General features: G+C 39.6%; 1 long non-coding RNA gene across 1 annotated transcript; it reads right to left on the reverse strand.

Annotated features, from left to right (window-relative positions):
• Window positions 1–670: 670 nt before the first annotated feature.
• On the reverse strand, window positions 671–8,932 carry LOC149202854 (uncharacterized). Its single transcript, XR_016253582.1, has 2 exons — window positions 8,856–8,932; window positions 671–939 (listed from the first exon to the last, which is right to left on the reverse strand). It is a non-coding gene; the product is annotated as an uncharacterized LOC149202854 (long non-coding RNA).
• Window positions 8,933–20,528: the final 11,596 nt, after the last annotated feature.

Here is a 20,528-nt window from a genome sequence, read left to right on the forward strand (position 1 = left end):
GTGGAGTATAGGGTAACTGTAAAAGTAATAGATTTAGCAGACAAATCTAAATATAAAACTATTATGCAGACTACCCGGAAGTACGCATATCATATCCAAAGATCACAGAGTTACAATGCATAACAGTCGTAAACATAGTACGCGTGAATCAGGTTCCATGAGTTATAAAAAGGAAATAACCGAATCCAGAACAAGAACCTGTGTATGCCATATTATAAGTTCCGAAAACCTCTAAACGAGTGAGTACTTTCGCGTTCGCAAGAACAGAGCTGCACTGTGATATCATTTAATATTTGTAAGAGCCGTAATAAGGCAGGAAAGCATATGAACATTGACATAAGAAGACTCAAAACAGCCATACAGCCGAGTAAACTAGATGAGCCAGCCATCGCTAGGGACGAGCGGCTGTTATAGAAGATATAAAGAGAAGTTTAAAATACCCATTAAGCGAAATATGTCCTGTAACTAAACATGCACGGCAAGCAAATTGCTAAGCATACAGGCTTGTATTATCATCATTTGTTAAATATAAACCGTAACTGAGGAACGGCGAAGGATAATGTCCAGATGTTATAAGCACAAAATATTGACAATGTCGTAACCCTGAAGGGTAAACCGTATAGCTACAAAGATATTAACCATAATCTCAAATAAAAATAGGGTCTGGAATGATAGCCCAAAACAAACATTACTGTTATAATCAATACTAAATATCGCACAGTAGTATCTGTGGATTTAAGTCCGGATGAGTCTCAAATAGCTATACATTAAAACCCTGAAATATAAATCTATCCTGAAGCTCCGCCGAGTACAAACACTCATCAGGCAGGAGATGCTATCAACCAAACATTAAAGTAAGGAAACGTAACTGAGAGGGTTTCCGGTTGGAAGACTTCCTCATCAAATGATAGCCAGGAAAACCCATGTACAAATGGCGGGCTGCATCAAAAGGAATCAACATAAATAACCATGCCAATAGCGCAGGCTCGTATATGAATAAGAGAAAATTACGGGAAGAGACGGAAACCTACCTCTTGCCGCTGAAGAGAGCTGAGTAGCAGAGGTGAGTCACCTCAAGTCCATCGAAGCCGCAGTTGCATAAACTACCTGCACGCTGACAACAAGAGGAAGGATTAACTCAGAGCGCTATGTCGCAGCATAAACCGTAACCCAACAATCAATATAACTGGTATCAAATGTAATTACCTGTGGAAGTTGTGGCTGGTGCCTCCGGGCTCTCCGAGGAGTCACAGGTCGAAACTGCAGAGACGGGCCTCGAGCCTGTATGGAAACTCCCGGGCAGTGCGGAATGAAATGTGTAACAAGTGAACGCCAAGGCTTCACTGAGGGTTTAAGTATCAACCCAAAACCTCGCAAACCATCCTGACCCTCCATCTGCCAGCCTAAATCAGGACCGTCCACACACGGCGGGAAAACGAGTTGATAAGGCCGAGGACGCCGGGTTCGAGGTGTCACATGGTCTGGTGGACGGACCTTGCCACCTGTGTCGATATGCATTAAGTCTCGGTAGGAGCTGGCACCGGAAGTGACTGTAGCCGGACCGTCAAAACCCGCGCCCATTCAATGCCACAGTACCCTGGGGTGGGTAAAGGTTAGTGCTGTGGAAAGATCGTGGGTCATAACATCATACAACTCAACGTAAACATTGATAACCTCGTATAATAAGCTGTAGTGTGGTTCAATAAAGTTACAATCGTTTAATAATGTTAACCGCAAAGGTTGAGGGCTGGCTATGTGATAGACAAGCAGCTACGCTCTATGAACCAACGTTAATGAGGTTATATTGTTGTATGTAGGATGTATATATATAAAAAAAATAAATTATTTTGATATTTATGCTATGAGATTAAGGTCGTGACAAATTGGTATCAGAGCCCAGTTTCAACACTGTGGCCTTAAGTAGAACATGTTTCATTGTGCAGAAGGGCACACCATGCAAACATATGCAAGTGAATAATGTATTTAACTGTTATTCTATCTATTTGGGGTGAAATACAGATTTACATCAGCTAACAGTTAAGCCAAAAAAGAGACAAAATGCAGGGAACCGACAGTAACCCTCAAGAGAACCCAGAACTGTGGGTACAATTGGGTGCAGAAACACGAAGTACAAACCTTGCAATCCTGGAAACTGTTCAGGAATTGAAAAATGAGATGGCACGGTTGCGAGAAGATAACGCGCGGTTGACAGTTGAACAAGAAAGAATTCTGAAGAGTTTGTCAGACAGGCAAAATCCACCTCTATCCAACCCCAGTGCGGAACAGCAGAGGATGACAGAAGAACAGAATTATCGGATGGAACCTGAACTTTCAGAAGACAAAGAGGACCATTCTGATAATGTACCAGAACAGCAAACTTCAAAACGACAGAAAATGGAGCTGCAGGGAGAGTTTCGCAAAATTAAACCCCCGCATTTTGATGGCGAGCAGGAGGAAGCAGCTGAAGCTTGGTTAATAAACATGAATAAATATTTTCAGTTGTACGAGTATGATCATAATTTGAAAGCAAGACTGGCTATCTTCCAGTTACAAGGTAAGGCAACCTTGTGGTGGGAGGAAATCAAGATTGTCAAGGGGGTAAGCGAGCGGACCATTACCTGGGAGAAATTTCAGAAATACTTCAAAGAAAGGTACTTAACTGAGCGCTTTTACGATGAAAAAGCGAGAGAGTTTCATGATTTAAGACTGGGGCAGCAGACGATGGACGAGTTCATTAATCGCTTTACGTCTCTGCTACGTTATGTACCTTATATCAAAGAGGAGAAAGCCAAAGTCCAAAGGTTTGTGAGCAGCTTACCTTCATATATAAGAGAGAGGATTGAGTTTGACAATCCTAGGACCATGGATGAGGCTATTCGTAAAGCGAGGATCTGCTACCAGCAGAATAAACAGAAGGGAGACCCTTCAAATAAAAGATGGAATGAAAAAAGGAACAGTCGGGTGGTTGGAAGCAGCAAGGGAGGTCGCAGCAACGGAAGTAAGGGAGCTGGTAAAGGACTGAATAGTAGATTTGCAACAAGAAGTGCGCCCCGAGCTAGGCCAGTAAGTGAAAACAGAGTAAGTGAGCAGCCTGTTAGGCCAGAAGGTGAAGGAATGTCCAGACCGCCAGTTCAATGCTGGGGTTGTGGAGGACCTCACTATGTGAAGAACTGCCGGCAGCGGAAGGGGACAGACCAGATATTCCAAATTCATGAAGCATCGACTGTTGGGGATGTGGCACATAGTGTACCCAGAATAAATGCAGCTTTGGAGGACCGGCAAGCAGAGTATCAGCCATCTATGGTTGAATTTGAAGGTAAAATTTCAAACCTTTCTATAGCTGTTCTTATTGATCCAGGAGCTACTTTAAGTTATGTTAGCCCAAAGATAGTAGAACAGTGTAAATTACAATCTGAAAAATTCAAAAATCCATGGCTGGTCCAATTAGCTACAGGAGCCAAGAGAAGGGTATTGGCCAAAATAAATAACTGTTCTTTAACCATAGCAGGACAGCCAATAGTGGCAGATTTAAATATATTGCCCTTTGGTTCATATGACATCCTGATTGGGATGGATTGGCTGGAGAAGCACTGGTCCCTGGTGAATTGTAAGACGAAGACTATTTACTATAAGGATGACCATGGAGAACAACAGGAATTACAAGCAATCAAACACCCTGTGCAAGTTCGACCCATTACAGCATCCCTGTTAGCTAAGTGCATCAAGAAGAGATGTCAGATTTACGCTATTCAGGTGGGATATGCAAATCAGAAGGATAATACTGCTATGCTGGAAAATATACCAGTGGTACAAGAATTTGTAGATGTCTTTCCCGAGGAAGTACCGGGTTTAACACCTAAAAGAGATGTGGACTTCACCATTGAATTGATTCCGGGAGCAGCACCCGTGTCACGGGCACCATACCGAATGAGTGTACCAGAACTAACAGAATTAAAAATGCAATTGCAGGAGCTGTTAGATAAGAACTACATCCGCCCCAGTGTATCACCCTGGGGAGCCCCAGTGCTATTTGTTAAAAAGAAAGATGGAACCTTTCAGATGTGCATTGATTATCGTCAGCTGAATAAGCTTACGATTAAAAACAAATATCCTTTACCTCGGATCGACAAACTTTTTGATCAAGTGAAGGGAGCAACGGTATTCTCTAAGATCGATCTGCGATCTGGTTATCATCAGATCAGAATTAAAGAGGAGGATATCGCTAAGACAGCTTTCAGAACGCGGTATGGGCATTATGAATTCGTGGTGCTACCTTTTGGTCTGACCAATGCACCTGCTACCTTCATATGTTTGATGAACAGTGTGTTTCACAGGTTCTTAGACAAGTTTGTGTTGATATTTATAGATGACATTCTTATTTACTCCCGATCAAGAAAAGAGCATGAGGAACACCTTAGATTGGTGTTGCAAACTCTGCGAGAGCATCAATTATATGCAAAGTTTAGTAAGTGTGATTTCTTCAAGGAGGAAATACAATACTTAGGCCATGTAATCACAAAGGAAGGAATTGTAGTAGACCCTGAGAAAATCAGAACTATAATGGAGTGGCCCATACCATAGGACGTGGCAGATATTAGGTCCTTTATGGGGCTAGTGGGTTATTATAGAAGATTTGTCGAAGACTTTTCTAGGGTAGCATACCCTATCACCTCCTTACAAAAGAAGGGAAAAGTATTTAAGTGGACATCGGAATGTCAGAAGAGCTTTGAACAGCTCAATCACTTACTCACCACCGCGCCTATATTGAGTATAGCCGATCCTAACAAGGATTACATGCTCTGCACTGACGCAAGTAAAGAAGGTGTGGGAGGAGTGCTGATGCAAGAAGGAAGAATCATTGCATACGAATCAAGGAAACTGAAGGAACATGAGCAGAAATACTCTGCTTACGATTTGGAGTTGGCAGCTGTTATCCATGCACTGAAAATGTGGCGACACTACCTGTTGGGAAGAAAATTTTTGTTGTTAACAGACCACCACAGCTTGACAAACTATTTCAGTCAACCCACCTTAAATTCGAGACAAGCTCGTTGGGCTGATTTCTTAAGCGGGTTTGATTTTGAAATCAAGCATTTAAAAGGGAAAGAGAATCGAGTAGCCGATGCGTTGAGTCGGAAGGTACAATGCATGTGCAAGATTTTGGTTAGTAAATGGCAGAGTACCCTACTAGAAAGGATAAAAACAGCAGCTGATCAAGATGCTGTTTACCAGCAAATCAAACAGCAAGTACATCAACTTTCTGGTAAGGAAATACAACAAGGGTATGAGCTAAATGATGTCGGATTGCTGTGTTTTCATAAAAGGCTGTATGTACCCAATGAAGATGGTCTTAGGAAGCTGATTCTAGATGAATTTCATTCCAGCCATTACACCGGACATCCAGGGTATCAGAAAATGGTTACCGCTCTTCGAAAAGAATATTACTGGCCAAAAATGAAGAAGGAGGTAGCCGAGTATCTAGCACGATGTCTAGAATGTCAGCAGATTAAAGCAGAACATTTGCATCCAGCAGGACTGTTACAACCCTTACCCATTCCGGAATGGAAATGGGAGACTATTTCCATGGATTTCATAACCGGATTGCCTCGCACAAAGAAAAATAATGACTCCATTATGGTGGTAGTGGATAAGCTAAGTAAGGCAGCACACTTCATACCTGTGCAATCAACGTATAAAGCTGTGCAAATTGCTCACATTTTCATGCAAAATGTGCTCAAATTGCATGGACTTCCGAAGGTAATCATTTCTGATCGTGATGTGAAGTTCACATCAACCTTCTGGAGAACATTGTTTGCTGAGCTGGGAACACAGCTGAACTTTAGCACAGCATACCATCCCCAGACCGATGGCCAAACGGAAAGAGTGAACCAGATAGTGGAGGACATGCTGAGAGCATGTGTTATGATGAAACCAACTCAATGGGAGGAATACCTCCACCTGGTCGAGTTTGCATATAACAATGGGTATCATTCTTCAACGCAGTTGAGTCCTTTTGAGGTGTTGTATGGGCGGAAGTGCCGCACACCCTCAAGTTGGAGTGGACCTGAGGATAGGTTACGAATTGGTCCTGACATGCTCAAGGAAATGGAAGATACAGTAAAGAAAGTGCGTTCTAACTTAAAAGCCACTCAGGATAGACAGAAAAGTTTTGCTGACCAGAAGAGAAGGTTCAACGAATTCCAGGTTGGGGACCATGTGTTTGTTAAAATTCAACCCAGAAGGAGTACTTTGCAGTGGAGCGGATGTGCCAAACTTGCTCCACGCTATTTTGGACCCTTTCAAATCTTGGCAAGAGTAGGGCCAGTAGCTTATCAACTCGCACTACCAAGCCATATTAGAATCCACAATGTTTTTCACGTGTCCGTATTAAAACAATACGTCTACGATCCTAAACATGTGATTCAATGGCAAAATGTTCAGGTAAGAACTAATCTGATCATGTTAGATAAGCTTTATTCTTAAACAAGAAAATAATTAATCTGTTGCTGATTGCAGGTCGAGCCGGAAGGCGAGGTTCTGGTCAAACCACTGACCATTCTCGACCGGAGAGAAGTGCAGCTGCGGAAACAGGTTATTTCCCAAGCTAAGGTGCAATGGCAGCATTATGGACCTGAAGAGGCCACCTGGGAGGATGAAGAACTCCTTAGAGAAGCTTACCCGAATTTGTTTAAGGGAAGCAGACATCGGGACGATGTCCAATCACAGGGGGGGGAGATGTGATGACCCCATACTATGTAAATGTGAAAATTACTGTGGTAAAAGACAGTAAGAAAGTTGTTGTTATGTTTTGTAAACAAACTGTGACAAACTATTTTATTAAAAAGTAATTTAAATATTTTCTTGAAATGCTGGCAGCCTCTAGGAGGTGAATTTAAAATAAAGTGATCAGTTATAATAACTGATGGAAACTACCCTCCCAGAAACAGGAAAAGTCCTGGCTGTAGGGAGGAGGTTCTGTGCTGTGGGGACAGACAGAAGAGATTTTCCTGAGGGAAAGACTGAAAAGAAAAGAGAAAAGAAAAGACATCTGGTTAAGTCTGGTAAGGACCAGATAACCAGGCACAATAGTGCACAGATCTTGTTGAGGGCTGTAGGCCTGCAAGATGGCTCGGGGGGAGATCTCCATTGAATGAAGGAATCTCGCGGATGGGTGGAAGAGCAGACTCGAAGCACAGGTGACTTGCTCGAGTACCTATTGACTCTGGTGAACCAGGTATGGTTTCAAACCCAGAGACCTTTTTAGTTAAGAGGAGTTACAGTAAACACAGTATTTAACCAGACCTGTGCTACATCTTTTAAGAGACTGTCACAGTGTTGATATACTGTTTAAAGAGTAAGGTTACATTCAGGACTGAGTATTAGACATTATCTCAGCAATTATATACTGTCATGAGTAAGACTAAATTCGGAATAGAATGTTAGTCAATGATATAGTATCTGTATAAATGCTTATGTGTAAGACTTAGTATGAATACTAGTCGATGTTAAGATTTAAGACTAGCTCTGTTATGGAAAGGATACACTGTTGACAGTAGCAAAATAAAAGCCTGTTTGGAGGGAAAGTATTATGCCTTGAAACAGTCACAGAACAGAGGAATGTTTATGAAGAAAACGCATAACCAAACAGACTATTAAGACGTACAGAGATATGTCCATAAGAGAAAGTTTAGCGAGATAAATTATTAATCAAACTTTACATATACTCTACAGTTAACGAATGAGTCTGAATCCTCAGTGCTGTGGAGGAAACCACCATAATGTGGCGGCCTCAAACCCCTGTGCTGGAAAAACAGGAAACCCTTCGTGGAGTATAGGGTAAACTGTAAAAGTAATAGATTTAGCAGACAAATCTAAATATAAAACTATTATGCAGACTACCCGGAAGTACGCATATCATATCCAAAGATCACAGAGTTACAATGCATAACAGTCGTAAACATAGTACGCGTGAATCAGGTTCCATGAGTTATAAAAAGGAAATAACCGAATCCAGAACAAGAACCTGTGTATGCCATATTATAAGTTCCGAAAACCTCTAAACGAGTGAGTACTTTTGCGTTCGCAAGAACAGAGCTGCACTGTGATATCATTCAATCTTTGTAAGAGCCGTAATAAGGCAAGAAAGCATATGAACATTGACATAAGAAGACTCAAAACAGCCATACAACCGAGTAAACTAGATGAGCCAGCCGTCGCTGGGGACGAGCGGCTGTTATAGAAGATATAAAGAGAAGTTTAAAATACCCATTAAGCGAAATATGTCCTGTAACTAAACATGCACAGCAAGCAAATTGCTAAGCATACAGGCTTGTATTATCATCATCTGTTAAATATAAACCATAACTGAGGAACGGCGAAGGATAATGTCCAGATGTTATAAGCACAAAATATTGACAATGTCGTAACCCTGAAGGGTAAACCGTATAGCTACAAAGATATTAACCATAATCTCAAATAAAAATAGGGTCTGGAATGATAGCCCAAAACAAACATTACTATTATAATCAATACTAAATATCGCACAGTAGTATCTGTGGATTTAAGTCCGGATGAGTCTCAAATAGCTATACATTAAAACCCTAAAATATAAATCTATCCTGAAGCTCCGCCGAGTACAAACACTCACCAGGCAGGAGATTCTATCAACCAAACATTAAAGTAAGGAAACGTAACTGAGAGGGTTTCCGGTTGGAAGACTTCCTCATCAAATGATGCCAGGAAAACCCATGTACAAATGGTGGGCTGCATCAAAAGGAATCAACATAAATAACCATGCCGATAGCGCAGGCTCGTATATGAATAAGAGAAAATTACGGGAAGAGACGGAAACCTACCTCTTGCCGCTGAAGAGAGCTGAGTAGCAGAGGTGAGTCACCTCAAGACCATCGAAGCTGCAGTTGCATAAATTACCTGATCACTGACAACAAGAGGAAGGATTAACCTCAAAACGCTATGATGCAGCATAGACCATAACCCAACAATTAGCAAAACTGGTATCAAATGTAATTACCTGTATAAGTTGTGGCTGGTGCCTCCGGGCTCTCTGAGGAGTCACAGGTAGAAACTGCAGGGACGGGCTTCGAGCCTGTATGGGAACACCCGGGCAGTGCGGGATGAAATGTGTAACAAGTGAACGTCGAGGCTTCACCGAGGGTTTAAGTATCAACCCAAAACCTGGAAAACAATCCTGACCCTTCATCTGCCAGACTAAATCATGACCGTCCACGCAAGGTGGGAAAACGAGTTGATAAGGCCGAGGACGCCGGGCTCGAGGTGTCACATGGCCTGACGGACGGACCATGCCACCTGTGTCGATATGCATTAAGTCTCGGGAGGAGCTGGCGCCGGAAGTGACTGTGGCCGGACCGCCAAAACCCGCGCCCATTCAATGCCACAGTACCCTGGGGTGGGTTAAAGGTTAGTGCTGTGGAAAGACCGTGGGTCATAACATCATACAACTCAACGTAAACATTGATAACCTCATATAATAAGCTGTAGTGTGGTTCAATAAAGTTACAATCGTTTAATAATGTTAACCGCAAAGGTTGAGGGCTGGCTATGTGATAGACAAGCAGCTACGCTCTATGAACCAACGTTAATGAGGTTATATTGTTGTATGTAGGATGTATATATATAAAAAAAAAAATTATTTTGATATTTATGCTATGAGATTAAGGTCGTGACAAATTGGTATCAGAGCCCAGTTTCAACACTGTGGCCTTAAGTAGAACATGTTTCATTGTGCAGAAGGGCACACCATGCAAACATATGCAAGTGAATAATGTATTTAACTGTTATTCTATCTATTTGGGGTGAAATACAGATTTACATCAGCTAACAATTAAGCCAAAAAAGAGACAAAATGCAGGGAACCGACAGTAACCCTCAAGAGAACCCAGAACTGTGGGTACAATTGGGTGCAGAAACACGAAGTACAAACCTTGCAATCCTGGAAACTGTTCAGGAATTGAAAAATGAGATGGCACAGTTGCGAGAAGACAACGCACGGTTGACAGTTGAACAAGAAAGAATTCTGAAGAGTTTGTCGGACAGGCAAAATCCACCTCTATCCAACCCCAGTGCGGAACAGCAGAGGATGACAGAAGAACAGAATTATCAGATTGAACCTGAACTTTCAGAAGGCAAAGAGGATCATTCTGTTAATGTACCAGAACAACAAACTTCAAAACGACAGAAAATGGAGCTGCAGGGAGAGTTTCGAAAAATTAAACCCCCGCATTTTGATGGCGAACAAGAGGAAGCAGTTGAAGCTTGGTTAATAAACATGAATAAATATTTTCAGTTGTACGAGTATGATCATAATTTGAAAGCGAGATTGGCTATCTTCCAGTTACAAGGTAAGGCAACCTTGTGGTGGGAGGAAATCAAGATTGTCAAGGGGGTAAGTGAGCGGACCATTACTTGGGAGAAATTTCAGAAATACTTCAGAGAAAGGTACTTAACTGAGCGCTTTTACGATGAAAAAGCGAGAGAGTTTCATGATTTAAGACTGGGGCAGCAGACGATGGACGAGTTCATTAATCGCTTTACGTCTCTGCTACGTTATGTACCTTATATCAAAGAGGAGAAAGCCAAAGTCCAAAGGTTTGTGAGCAGCTTACCTTCATATATAAGAGAGAGGATTGAGTTTGACAATCCTAGGACCATGGATGAGGCTATTCGTAAAGCAAGGATCTGCTACCAGCAGAATAAACAGAAGGGAGACCCTTCAAATAAAAGATGGAATGATAAGAAGAACAGTCGGGTGGTTGGAAGCAGCAAGGGAGGTCGCAGCAACGGAAGTAAGGGAGCTGGTAAAGGACTGAACAGTAGATCTGTAACAAGAAGTGCGCCCCGAGCTAGGCCAGCAAGTGAAAACAGAGTAAGTGAGCAGCCTGTTAGGCCAGAAGGTGAAGGAATGACCAGACCGCCAGTTCAATGCTGGGGTTGTGGAGGACCTCACTATGTGAAGAACTGCCCGCAGCGGAAGGGGACAGACCAGATATCCCAAATTCATGAAGCATCCACTGTTGGGGACGTGGCACGTAGTGTACCCAGAATAAATGCAGCTTTGGAGGACCGGCAAGCAGAGTATCAGCCATCTATGGTTGAATTTGAAGGTAAAATTTCAAACTTTTCTATAGCTGTTCTTATTGATCCAGGAGCTACTTTAAGTTATGTTAGCCCAAAGATAGTAGAACAGTGTAAATTACAATCTGAGAAATTTAAAAATCCATGGCTGGTCCAATTAGCTACAGGAGCCAAGAGAAGGGTATTGGCCAAGATAAATAATTGTTCCTTAACCATAGCAGGACAGCCAATAGTGGCAGATTTAAATATACTGCCCTTGGGTTCATATGACATCCTGATTGGGATGGATTGGTTGGAGAAGCACTGGTCCCTGGTGAATTGTAAGACGAAGACTATTTACTATAAGGATGACCATGGTGAACAACAGGAATTACAAGGAATTAAACACCCTGTGCAAGTTCGACCCATTACAGCATCCCAGTTAGCTAAGTGCATCAAGAAGAGATGTCAGATTTACGCTATTCAGGTGGGATATGCAAATCAGAAGGATAAAACTGCTATGCTGGAAAATATACCAGTGGTACAAGAATTTGTAGATGTCTTTCCCGAGGAAGTACCGGGTTTACCACCTAAAAGAGATGTGGACTTCACCATTGAATTGATTCCGGGAGCAGCACCTGTGTCACGGGCACCATACCGAATGAGTGTACCAGAACTAACGGAATTGAAAATGCAATTGCAGGAGCTGTTAGATAAGAACTACATCCACCCCAGTGTATCACCCTGGGGAGCCCTAGTGCTATTTGTCAAAAAGAAAGATGGAACCTTTCGGATGTGCATTGATTATCGTCAGCTGAATAAGCTTATGATTAAAAACAAATATCCTTTACCTCGGATCGACGAACTTTTTGATCAAGTGAAGGGAGCAACGGTATTCTCTAAGATCGATCTGCGATCTGGTTATCATCATATCAGAATTAAAGAGGAGGATATCGCTAAGACAGCTTTCAGAGCGCGGTATGGGCATTATGAATTCGTGGTGCTACCCTTTGGTCTGACCAATGCACCTGCTACCTTCATATGTTTGATGAACAGTGTGTTTCACAGGTTCTTAGACAAGTTTGTGTTGATATTTATAGATGACATTCTGATTTACTCCCGATCAAGAAAAGAGCATGAAGAACACCTTAGATTGGTGTTGCAAACTCTGCGAGAGCATCAATTATATGCAAAGTTTAGTAAGTGTGATTTCTTCAAGGAGGAAATACAATACTTAGGCCATGTGATCACAAAGGAAGGAATTGCAGTAGACCCGGAGAAAATCAGAACTATAATGGAGTGGCCCATACCGAAGGACGTGGCAGATATTAGGTCCTTTATGGGGTTAGCGGGTTATTATAGAAGATTTGTCGAAGGCTTTTCTAGGGTAGCATACCCTATCACCTCCTTACAAAAGAAGGGAAAAGTATTTAAGTGGACATCGGAATGTCAGAAGAGCTTTGAACAGCTCAAGCACTTACTCACCACCGCGCCTATATTGAGTATAGCCGATCCTAACAAGGATTACATGGTCTGCACTGACGCAAGTAAAGAAGGCGTGGGAGGAGTGCTGATGCAAGAAGGAAGAGTCATTGCATACGAATCAAGGAAACTGAAGGAACATGAGCATAAATACTCTGCTTACGATTTGGAGTTGGCAGCTGTTATCCATGCACTGAAAATGTGGCGACACTACCTGTTGGGAAGAAAATTTCTGTTGTTAACAGACCACCACAGCTTGACAAACTATTTCAGTCAACCCACCTTAAATTCGAGACAAGCTCGTTGGGCTGATTTCTTAAGCGGGTTTGATTTTGAAATCAAGCATTTAAAAGGGAAAGAGAATCGAGTAGCCGATGCGTTGAGTCGGAAGGTACAATGCTTGTGCAAAATTTCAGTTAGTAAATGGCAGAGTACCCTGCTGGAAAGGATAAAAACAGCAGCTGATCGAGATGCTGTTTACCAGCAAATCAAACAGCAAGTACAGCAACTTTCTGGTAAGGAAATACAACAAGGGTATGAGTTAAATGATGCCGGAATGCTGTGTTTTCACAAAAAGTTGTGTGTACCCAATGAAGATGGTCTTAGAAGGCTGATTCTAGATGAATTTCATTCCAGCCATTACACCGGACATCCAAGGTATCAGAAAATGGTTACCGCTCTTCGAAAAGAATATTACTGGCCAAAAATGAAGAAGGAGGTAGCCGAGTATCTAGCACGATGTCTAGAATGTCAGCAGATTAAAGCAGAACATTTGCATCCAGCAGGACTGTTACAACCCCTACCCATTCCGGAATGGAAATGGGAGATTATTTCCATGGATTTCATAACCGGACTGCCTCGCACAAAGAAAAATAACGACTCCATTATGGTGGTGGTGGATAAGTTAAGTAAGGCAGCACACTTCATACCTGTGCAATCAACGTATAAAGCTGTGCAAATTGCTCACATTTTCATGCAAAATGTGTTCAAACTGCATGGACTTCCGAAGGTAATCATTTCTGATCGCGATGTTAAGTTCACATCAACCTTCTGGAGAACATTGTTTGCTGAGCTGGGAACACAGCTGAACTTTAGCACAGCATACCATCCCCAGACCGACGGCCAAACGGAAAGGGTGAACCAGATAGTGGAGGACATGCTGAGAGCATGTGTTATGATGAAACCAACTCAATGGGAGGAATACCTCCACCTGGTCGAGTTTTCATATAACAATGGGTATCATTCTTCAACGCAGTTGAGTCCTTTTGAGGTGTTGTATGGGCGGAAGTGCCGCACACCCTCAAGTTGGAGTGGACCTGAGGATAGGTTACGAATTGGTCCTGACATGCTCAAGGAAATGGAAGATACAGTAAAGAAAGTGCGTTCTAACTTAAAAGCCGCTCAGGATAGACAGAAAAGTTTCGCTGACCGGAAGAGAAGGTTCAAGGAATTCCAGGTTGGGGACCATGTGTTTGTTAGAATCCAACCCAGAAGGAGTACTTTGCAGTGGAGCGGATGTGCCAAACTTGCTCCACGCTATTTTGGACCCTTTCAAATCTTGGCAAGAGTAGGGCCAGTAGCTTATCAACTTGCACTACCAAGCCATATTAGAATCCACAATGTTTTTCACGTGTCTGTATTAAAACAATACGTCTACGATCCTAAACATGTGATTCAATGGCAAAATGTTCGGGTAAGAACTAATCTGATCATGTTAGATAAGCTTTATTTTTAAACAAGAAAATAATTAATCTGTTGCTGATTGCAGGTCGAGCCGGAAGGCGAGGTTCTGGTCGAACCACTGACCATTCTCGACCGGAGAGAAGTGCAGCTGCGGAAACGGGTTATTTCCCAAGCTAAGGTGCAATGGCAACATTATGGACCTGAAGAGGCCACTTGGGAGGATGAAGAACTCCTTAGAGAGGCTTACCCGAATTTGTTTAAGGGAAGCAGACATCGGGACGATGTCCAATCACAGGGGGGGGAGATGTGATGACCCCATGCTATGTAAATGTGAAAATTACTGTGGTAAAAGACAGTAAGACAGTTGTTGTTATGCTTTGTAAACAAACTGTGACAAACTATTTTATTTAAAAGTAATTTGAATATTTTTCTTGAAATGCTGGCAGCCTCTAGGAGGTGAATTTAAAATAAAGTGATCAATTATAATAACTAATGGAAACTACCCTCCCACAAACAGGAAAGGTCTTGGCTGTAGGGAGGATGTTCTGTGCTGTGGGGACAGACAGAAGAGATTTTCCTGAGGGAAAGACTGAAAAGAAAAAAGAAAAGAACAGACATCTGGTTAAGTCTGGTAAGGACCAGATAACCAGGCACAATAGTGCACAGATCTTGTTGAGGGTTGTAGGCCTGCAAGATGGCTCGGGGGGAGATCTCCATTGGATGAAGGAATCTCGCGGATGGGTGGAAGAGCAGACTCGAAGCACAGGTGACTTGCTCGAGTACCTATTGACTCTGGTGAACCAGGTATGGTTTCAAACCAGAGACCTTTGTAGTTAAAGAGTAGTTACAGTAAATACAGTAGTTAACCAGACCTGTGCTACATCTTTTAAGAGACTGTCATGGTGTTGACATACTGTTAAAGAGAAGGTTACATTCAGGACTGAGTATTAGACAATATCTCAGTATTTATATACTGTCATGAGCAGGACTAAATTCGGAATAGAATGTTAGTCAATGATATAGTGTCTGTATGAATGCCTATGTGTAAGACTTAGTAAGAATACTAGTCGACTTTAAGATTTAAGACTAAATCTGCTATGGAAAGGTTACACTGTTGACAGTAGCAAAATAAAAGCCTGTTTGGAGGGAAAGTATTATGCCTTGAAACAGTCACAGAACAGAAGAATGTTTATGAAGAAAACGCATAACCAAACAGACTATTAAGACGTACAGAGATATGTCCATAAGAGAAAGTTTGGCGAGATAAATTATTAATCAAACTTTACATATACTCTACAGTTAACGAATGAGTCTGAATCCTCAGTGCTGTGGAGGAAACCACCATAATGTGGCGGCCTCAAACCCCTGTGCTGGAAAAACAGGAAACCCTTCGTGGAGTATAGGGTAACTGTAAAAGTAATAGATTTAGCAGACAAATCTAAATATAAAACTATTATGCAGACTACCCGGAAGTACGCATATCATATCCAAAGATCATAGAGTTACAATGCATAACATTCGTAAACATAGTACGTGTGAATCAGGTTCCATGAGTTATAAAAAGGAAATAACCGAATCCAGAACAAGAACCTGTGTATGCCATATTATAAGTTTCGAAAACCTCTAAACGAGTGAGTACTTTTGCGTTCGCAAGAACAGAGCTGCACTGTGATATCATTTAATCTTTGTAAGAGCCGTAATAAGGCAAGAAAGCATATGAACATTGACATAAGAACACTCAAAACAGCCATACAGCCGAGTAAACTAGATGAGCCAGCCGTCGCTGGGGACGAGCGGCTGTTATAGAAGATATAAAGAGAAGTTTAAAATACCCATTAAGCGAAATATGTCCTGTAACTAAACATGCACGGCAAGCAAATTGCTAAGCATACAGGCTTGTATTATCATCATCTGTTAAATATAAACCATAACTGAGGAACGACGAAGGATAATGTCGAGATGTTATAATCACAAAATATTGACAATGTCGTAACCCTGAAGGGTAAACCGTATAGCTACAAAGATATTAACCATAATCTCAAATAAAAATAGGGTCTGGAATGATAGCCCGAAACAAACATTACTGTTATAATCAATACTAAATATCGCACAGTAGTATCTGTGGATTTAAGTCCGGATGAGTCTCAAATAGCTATACATTAAAACCCTGAAATATAAATCTATCTTGAAGCTCCGCCGAGTACAAACACTCACCAGGCAGGAGATGCTATCAACCAAACATTAAAGTAACAGAAACGTAACTGAGAGGGTTTCCGGTTGGGAGAGTTCCTCATCAAATGATAGCCCGGAAAACCCAAGTGAAATGGCGGGCTGCATGGAAAGGAATACAACATAAATAACCATACCAAAAGCGCAGGCTCGTATATGAATAAGAGAAAATTACGAGAAGAGACGAAAACCTACCTCTTGCCGCTGAAGAGAGCTGAGTAGCAAAGGTGAGTCACCTCAAGTCCATCGAAGCCGCAGTTGCATAAATTACCTGCTCACTGACAACAAGAGGAAGGATTAACCTCAGAATGCTATGATGCAGCATAGACCATAACCCAACAATCAGTATAACTGGTATCAAATGTAATTACCTGTGGAAGTTGTGTCTGGTGCCTTCGGGCTCAGGAGTTGCAGGTCGAAACTGCAGAGACGGGCCTCGAGCCTGTATGGAAACTCCCGGGCAGTGCGGAATGAAATGTGTAACAAGTGAACGCCGAGGCTTCACCGAGGGTTTAAGTATCAACCCAAAACCTTGAAAACAATCCTGACCCTTCATCTACCAGACTAAATCATGACCGTCCACGCAAGGCGGGAAAACGAGTTGATAAGGCCGAGGACGCCGGGTTCGAGGTGTCACATGGTCTGGTGGACGGACCTTGCCACCTGTGTCGATATGCATTAAGTCTCGGTAGGAGCTGGCACCGGAAGTGACTGTAGCCGGACCGTCAAAACCCGCGCCATTCAATGCCACAGTACCCTGGGGTGGGTAAAGGTTAGTGCGGTGGAAAGACCGTGGGTCATAACATCATACCACTCAACGTAAACTTTGGTAAACCCCGTGTAATAAGCTGTAGGGTTTTTCAATAAAGTTACAGTTGTTTAATAATGTTAAATGCAAGGTTGGAGGGCTGGCTATGTGATAGACAAGCAGCCACGCTCTATGAACCATTGTTAATGAGGTTATGTTATTGTATGTAGGATGTATATATATATAAAAAAAAATTATTATGATATTTATGCTATGAGATTAAGGTCGTGACAAGAACATTACAATGTCATCGAGGAAGAACACTCTCCAGAAAACTCTGAATCGTAAGAAACCGGGCAAGAAAAAAACAACTCTCAAGAGAAGCAGGAGGAAAGCCCCGCCCAACAGAAAAAGGTGAACTCGACAACCCCTCAAGCATCAACAGTTATGAGGATTCAAATACCGCACAAAATAAATTTTCATTTAACAGCAAAACAAATCTCCGAGACCAAACTTCTTCTTTGACTATCTTCAAAAGGACGAACACAACAGATTGTGAAGCTAAGACACCAATGTCCTAAGAACTAGATGAGATGAAGGAGATGCAAGATAAAGGAAGTTGGAAGACCGTAAAGAAAAAAAAAAGAACGCTACAAGACCAATCTCCCCAAGAAAGAGGAGGAGCCAGACAATTAAGAACTAAGAAAATTATAGGTCCCATAGACCAATTTGGTCTTAGTGGACGTTAACCACCACCATCATCATCACAATATATAACCACATTCCAAATAAAAATTTAATTGGTAATTTAGAATTTTTATTGCTCACTACAATATAGAATTTATACAAAGTTCAATTTATAATATATGGTATAGTTGGATTTATAAATGAATTTAATTTTTTTTATAATTTGTTGTTTTAATATGAAACTACACAATTTATTTCAAAATTTTAGACGTCTAACATTATAATATTATAATGATCTTTCATTTTTTTAAATATCTAAAAAATAATATATTCAAATATTTTAAAAATATATATTCCCAAATTTTTATTATATTGAATTTTAAACAATAATTGTTTTCCAAAATTCATATTCGAATTTAATTCAAATTTGGTAGCTATACTGTCCGGTGCATAGTCGTCGTTTATACATTCTAGCACCATTGGCTAGGTCCTGTCGGGTAAATGGCCATGTGCATAGGATAGATTTAAGTTGCTGTTTCCGCTAATAGCGAATTGTGAATGACGTAAGAACTAAAATTGTGAAGGTCGTAAGAACTACATTTAAATTGTAAATGTCGTAAGAACTAAATTTTTTATTAGTGTGGAAAGGAGAATAGTTAAACATTTCACTTTACACCGAGGATAAATAGATATATGTGAAAATATAATGGAGATAAATGTAAAGTTATAATGATAAATATAGAGATAAATAAAATTTATGGTTGAAAAAATAAGATAAAGATGAATTATATATCTATTATATATAAAGAAATAAGTTTTTAAATATTAATAATAATAATAATATCCATTTTTAAGGTCACAGTCAAGCTAGACACCAAATTGGTGTATAAGATCCTTAATGTTGATTTAAAAAACAAATTTAATTTATAAAGGTTAAAGAATTTTTGAATTGAGACTGAGTAGATGTATTGTTTAATAACTTTTTGAGAAAAAATTACCTTCAAATTTCTTTAAATATATATATATATATATATATATATATATTGTTGCACACTTAACACCAAAATGGAATTAAATTGAATTTAAACTAATTTAATAAACTTGTGAATGTCGTAAAATATAAACTTGTGAAATGGCTAATAGTTAGCATTTTATTTTACAATTTGAATGAATATAAATAGATAAATGTAAAAATATAATGATCTAGATAAATGTAAAATTATAATGATAGATTTAGATATAAAAAAACTTATTGTTGAAAACTCTGGTCCGGGGTAAAAAATATTTACCGTGTCATTATTTTAAATAAAATCAAAATTTCGATTAAAAAAGATATTAAGATGAAGAGATGTTTATACTTTTAATATAACAAATTATTTAAAATTAAAAATAAATTACATATTTATTATCTATAAAGAAATAAGTTTCTAAATATTAATATTGATTTAAGAAAACAAATTTAATTTATAAATGTTAAATAGTTTCGAATGGAGAGTAAGTGGGTGTATTGTTGTTTATAAGTTTCTAAATATTAATATTGATTTAAAAAAACAAATTTAATTTATAAATGTTAAAAGAGTTTCGAATGTAGAGTAAGTGGGTGTATTGTTGAACAACTTTGTGAGAAAAAATTCCTCTAAGATTTCCTTAAATTAATTTAAAAAAATAAAATAAAATATTATGACTTTAATATCTATATATATATAATAAAATGTGTAGTTACTCATTTGCACACTTACAATAAGTTTATTTTAAATCCATTAATAAAATATTCAAAAATTAAAAATAAGTTAACTATTGTTAACTATAAATTTTATGTGTTTTATTTCTAAATACTTTATAGTATTAAAAATGAGTAGCATATTTTTAAATATTTAAGAATTATTTTAATTTATAAACATTTTTTACTATAATAATATTTCTTTTAATATTTAAATATTATAATTTATAATTGGTTAAAAAAAATATTTCTATTAAAATTCATGTGAGATTGATCTATCAACTATTACAAAATGATTTCATCAAAATTTTGGATATCCAACCTTAAAGAAAATCTCTTACTTTGTAACATTCCCCATTAAATTGATTTATAGGTACTACCCAAATTACGATTCTTCATTAACCATTAGATAGAATCTTCATCATTACATAGAGTAACTCCCAATAGAGGAATAGTAATTTGCATAACCATTAACAAACATTGTTGTAGTATATTAACGTAAGTTGTATGATGAACCTTGCATCTATTTCATGATTCCCTTAACCAGATTAATTAATCACATGCTTTACATTATGAGCATCACATCGAGCAAGGAATCAACATCATCAAACTGCCACATTACTCAATCACATCATTGAAAACCAATATACCCTACAAACCCTGTAGAGTGAAAACTAACAATCGTTTAATTTTATTATTAATAACACCGCTATACCCTAGAAACTCTAGGGTGAAAACCAACAAGCATTTAATTTTATTATTAAACGCTCATGCGAGTGTTCATCCCTCACTCAATGGATTTTAAGGGTCCATCCCTTATCCATTATTATAAAATATTACAATGAAATATCATTAAAATACCACATACCTTTGTAAAAGCTATTATAA

This window comes from Pinus tabuliformis, chromosome 2_1 (genome assembly GCF_031772625.1).
Source record: "Pinus tabuliformis cultivar Carrire ecotype Pingquan chromosome 2_1, CPIR1, whole genome shotgun sequence".
NCBI classification, from domain to species: domain Eukaryota; kingdom Viridiplantae; phylum Streptophyta; class Pinopsida; order Pinales; family Pinaceae; genus Pinus; species Pinus tabuliformis.